The sequence below is a fragment of the Dermacentor andersoni genome, chromosome 6 (genome assembly GCF_023375885.2).
Source record: "Dermacentor andersoni chromosome 6, qqDerAnde1_hic_scaffold, whole genome shotgun sequence".
NCBI classification, from domain to species: Eukaryota; Metazoa; Arthropoda; class Arachnida; order Ixodida; family Ixodidae; genus Dermacentor; species Dermacentor andersoni.
The window spans coordinates 42,734,588-42,739,971 of record NC_092819.1 but is presented as its reverse complement, the minus strand read 5'-3'; the positions used below and the strand labels follow the sequence as shown (position 1 = coordinate 42,739,971).

Genomic DNA, 5,384 nt, shown 5'->3' with positions numbered 1-5,384 from the left:
CGACAATTTACTGGGCTAGAGGCTTACCTGTTCTTCGTAAGTGGCAATTTTCGGAATCCATTTATTCATGGCGTGATTAGGCGGAAATACTTCCAATAGAATGGAGATTGATGTATGTGCCACAAACCAGCGTTTTCCAGAGAAATTAGTGGGCATGCTTGTTTCGACAATTTACTGGGCTATAGGCTTACCTTTTCTTCAGAAGTGGCAATTTTCGAAATCCATTTATTCTTGGCGTGATTAGGCGGAAATACTTCCAATAGAATGGAGATTGATGTATGTCCCACAAACCAGCGTTTTCCAGAGAAATTAGTGGGCATGCCTGTTTCGACAATTTACTGGGCTATAGGCTTACCTTTTCTTCGGAAGTGCCAATTTTCGAAATCGATTTATTCATGGCGTGATTAGGCGGAAATACTTCCAATAGAATGGAAATTGATGTATGTGCCACAAACCAGCGTTTTCCAGAGAAATTAGTGGGCATGCTTGTTTCGACAATTTACTGGGCTATAGGCTTACATTTTCTTCGGAAGTGGCAATTTTCGAAATCCATTTATTCTTGGCGTGATTAGGCGAAAATACTTCCAATAGAATGGAGATCAATGTATGTGCAACGAACCAGCGTTTTCCAGAGAAGTTAGTGGGCATGGGTGTTTCGACAATTTACTGGGCTAGAGGCTTACCTTTTCTTCGGAAGTGCCAATTTTCGAAATCCATTTATTCATGGCGTGATTAGGCGGAAATACTTCCAATAGAATGGAGATTGATGTATGTGCCACAAACCAGCGTTTTGCAGAGAAATTAGTGGACATGCCTGTTTCGACAATTTACTGGGCTAGAGGCTTACCTGTTCTTCGGAAGTGGCAATTTTTGAAATCCATTTATTCATGGCGTGATTAGGCGGAAATACTTCCAATAGCATGGAGATCAATGTATGTGCCACGAACCAGCGCTTTCCAGAGAAATTAGTGCGCATGGCTGTTTCGACAATTTACTGGGCTATAGGCTTACCTTTTCTTCGGAAGTGGCAATTTTCTAAATCCATTTATTTATGGCGTGATAAGGCAGAAATACTTCTAATAGAATGGAGATTGACGTATGTCCCACAAACCAGCGTTTTCCAGAGAAATTAGTGGGCATGCCTGTTTCGACAATTTACTGGGCTATAGGCTTACCTTTTCTTCGGAAGTGCCAATTTTCGAAATCCATTTATTCATGGCGTGATTAGACGGAAATACTTCCGATAGAATGGAGATTGATATATGTGCAACGAACCAGCGTTTTCCAGAGAAGTTAGTGGGCAAGGCTGTTTCGACAATTTACTGGGCTATAGGCTTACCTTTTCTTCGGCAGTGGCAATTTTCGAAATCCATTTATTCATGGCGTGATTAGGCGGAAATACTTCCGATAGAATGGAGATTGATGTATGTGCCACGAACCAGCGTTTTCCAGAGAAGTTAGTGGGCATCGCTGTTTCGACATTATACTGGGTTATAGGCTTACCTTCTTTTTCAGAAATTCCAATTTTCGCATTCATTTATTCATCGCATAAGCAAGCGCCAGCAGGTGCACTAGCATGAAGAAGCGTATATGCTCCTTACCAGCGTTTAACAGAGAACTGGACCGGCCTGGCTGCGCCGATGTTGTAGAAGGCTGCAGGCTTAACCTTTTGTTTTCTGGGAATGACAGTGTGCGCGTATCAGTTTATTAAACGCATTAATCGGGAACACGGCCATTATCATGGGGATTGGTGAATGTGCCGAATGAACGCTTTCCATGGTGGGGTGTGGAGCTCGCTTCGCCGACATCATAGTAGGCTGTTCGCTTGCGTTCTTTTTTTTTTCAAGGAGGCGAGGGGAGGCAGGGCAATCGGGGCATATCCATTTATTCATCGCCGAAGTCGCAGTCAGCACATGTATTAGCAGGGGGAGTGATGCGACGTGTCCGCGCCGAACCACCGGCTCTGAGCATCATGCATGCTTGACACTTCGACCGAAATCTCTCGGTGGGGCCGCTCCTGCGGGAGAAAGGTCACACGGTGATAAATACTATTTGGCGGCCAGAGACGCCATTGTCCTTTTCAAAGTAATCAGGTCGTGCTATCGTCCGCGCTTCTATCTCTCAATGCTGATAATTGGGTCGCTGCGCGCGGGACAAGTCGTGAATGACTAGTGCGTCTCGCAGCTACACACTTAGCCTTCATGAGCACGCCGCGGTTCAGTGGAGGCCAAATGGTGAGACTTTTTTTAGACAGCTTTTTCTTGCATTTTTTTATAGCTACGTTTCTTCTTAGGCGGAACAGCTACCGGATGCGATATTTTGCACGGTTTTCGGCTTTGTTAATTAAACGCCCTATGCTAGAAAGCTGGGGTCGGATGACTTTGTAGTATATACTTAATCACGTTCGGAAAAGCAGGTGAAAATCAGTAAGGAAAACATAACAGTTGTACGTAGCGTGTCGTGTTGAAGTCAAAAGAAGAAGATATGGCACTTGCAGTACGAAAATTTAAGTAATAGAACTGCTATGTGGTGTATCGCCTGGTTTTTAGAGGTTAAAAAATATGCGTTTTATTATATGAAATATCACTTGGCTGTAATTCTTTTTTTTTCCTGTGATGATCTGCCGGTGTACAAGTATGCAACAAGTATGCAAGGAAACAAGTATGCCTTAGTTCTGGTGTTCGCACAGAGCCTAAAAGACCCACATATATATGAAAGAACAGATCACTTCTATTTAAAAATTATAAGCATGTGTATTTTTTCATAGGACGCGTACTACTAAACGGGTGAAAACTAAATAACGGGAGCATAGTGCTCTCTCTCTCTCTCTCTCACACACGTACACACACACACACGCACACGCGCGCGCGCGCGCGCGCGCGCGCACACACACACACACACACACACACACACACACACACACACACACACACACACACACACACACACACACACGCAAAAAGGGTTTGATTGAGCCTTTCATTGTGGCTTGTACAATTTGAGCACCAAGCCGATGTTAACAATCTTTTACTTTAATTATAGGATTTTACGTGCCAAAGCCGTGGTCTGATTTTGAGGCACTCCGTAGTGGGGGACCCCGGAATAATTTTGACCACCTGAGTCCTTCAACGTGCACCTACATCTAAATACACGGATGTTTTGCATTTCGCCCTCATCGAAATGCGACCGCCGTGGCTGGGATGTGATCCCGCAACCTGACGCTTAGCAGCGCAACATCATGGCCACTAAATATCCACAGCGAGTCCGATGATACTTAACTACCAAATAGCAACAAATAGTGCCCTGATTAATTGCGTAAAAGTTTAAGTACGCTTTTTTTTTTTACTTTACGCTCCGTTAGCTTCTTTGTTGCAGGTTGTTCGCTCTTTGCTGTCCTTAGGAGTATTCCACGCGGTAAATACTTCATCTCACTGAACCGACCATTTTTGGGAGTGCCATTATACTCATTGTATAACTGTTAAATATTAATGCACGCGCGCTAGACGACAGATATAGTGCATGAGGCTCTACGTCGTCAGAGTTGTCTTCTTGTTTCATTGCCATGTTGGGGTTATCTTCCGTTTCTTTATTAGATATGAAATATGGTAATGTTTGGCTACAGAAGAGCTTGGCTATATCAAAATCTTGGCTAGGACAAACACCAAAAAATAAATACATGGTATGAAGTAACTACACGTTCATAGCGTTTAACGAAATATAACACTGAAAAAGCAAGGCCACAGAGAACGAAAAAAAGATAAGAGAGAAGGAAAAGAATATTGTGTTTGCGAGAACAACACAAGCATCCTTCTAACATTAGCGCATATTCTACCAAAATGCCGGAACAGACACAAACACGAAACAGAGAAGGACAACGCGTTTCATACTCTCCTGTTTTCTGTTTGTGTCCCTTCCAGCATTTTGCTATAATACACGCAAGTCACAATGCAAGACGAACTTGTTCCGCAGTTACTCCTAAAGCCTTTACTTTTACCTTTACACCTTTATTACATTTACACAACTTACGCAAAAGCTTGGCTGGATGAAATACAGTGAAGGTCTCGTTTTATTTTCCAGATTACTCTTTCCTCGCATCCGGTGTTGAATCATACGAGGGCCACCACGTTGGAGCCACTATGCTTCGACAATTACGACGTGCCTTCGACCTCAGACATGGAAGCCTTTCTTGGCGAGACCACCACCTGCACGCTTTCATCGAGGTGCCGGCCCGCGCAAGTTGTGATCATGGGTGTCGCGAGGTGGTTCGGCCGCACCGTAGCCCAGCGCATCGTAAGGCACTCGAGAAGCAGCCACTGCGGAGGACAGCAGCTCCTGACGCTCGACCTGGTCATGCTTCTGCTGACCGAGAGATACGCGCTGGAGCATTGCTCGATCGAGATCTACGTCAGCCATTTTCCCAGCTTCTCGAAGCTCTTCATGGACGACCTCGAAACGCAGTGCCAGGATTTGGGGAAGGCACTACAGAATTTCGACGTCAAGTACGCCGCGGTATGGCACAGGGAGTCGTTGAACGACTTCCGCACGCGAGTGTCGGAGACAGGGGTGAAATTAGAAAGCATGAGCGGCGCGGACTGGAAGTTTTTGAGGACACTGGAAAGTGAGTGGGCGATTGCGTGAAACGCCGGACGGTGATCCACACATTGTGGCATCTGAGCCTTTATTCACGGATCACACGTTTTGTTTCCGGCACTGCCCAGATATTGACACGGTGCTGGGTGAACCGAGCTTCAATAGTTGTCATCCAAGTAGCGATGCAAACTAAGATTAAAGAGACGTCATCACTCCGGCCCGTCTCGCGATGCGGGTGAAGATGGGGAGGGGAACGTAAAAACTAATCACCTCATTCGATGTCTGCCAAGTTGTCATGGAAATCTCCAGTTGCATCTTGAGGCTTGACTCCGTTTGGCTCGTCATGGAACTGTGCTGTACAAACGAGTCATCAGTTTTGATCTGCGGCGTACACTTTTTCTCCGGAATAAACGCTAGACGTCTTTTCAACCAAAGTAAGTTTGTGTCTGATTCTCAAATTGCGATGAGTTAGTACTATGAATTCGAATTTACTTGCAGGAAAGAGCAACAAAGGCAGGGCTGCTGTTGACCAGGAAAGAAAAGCTTTTTAGGAAGCTTTTTAGGAAGCTTTTTGCCAGCTTTTAGGACCTGGCCACCACAACACTCAGTCGTTACAAAGGGCATTTTCGTTAGCGGGGTTATTGTTTCTGAGAAACTAAAGCCCCTCTAACTGACTTCAGAAGTGTTTAAGAATCACTTTAATGTTGCGCAAACCTTTACAGTTGTTAACACTTTGCATTTTTCGCAGCTTCACTTGCTTACCGTAACCGTTACTGCCCGATGCCGGATGCCAT

At 44.9% G+C, this 5,384-nt stretch overlaps 1 long non-coding RNA gene across 1 annotated transcript; it reads left to right on the top strand.

The window, feature by feature from the left end:
- Positions 1 to 2,024: 2,024 nt before the first annotated feature.
- On the top strand, positions 2,025 to 5,024 carry LOC126521972 (uncharacterized). The gene is made up of 2 exons (XR_011895155.1): positions 2,025 to 2,234; positions 4,078 to 5,024. It is a non-coding gene; the product is annotated as an uncharacterized lncRNA (long non-coding RNA).
- The last annotated feature ends 360 nt before the right edge of the window (positions 5,025 to 5,384 follow it).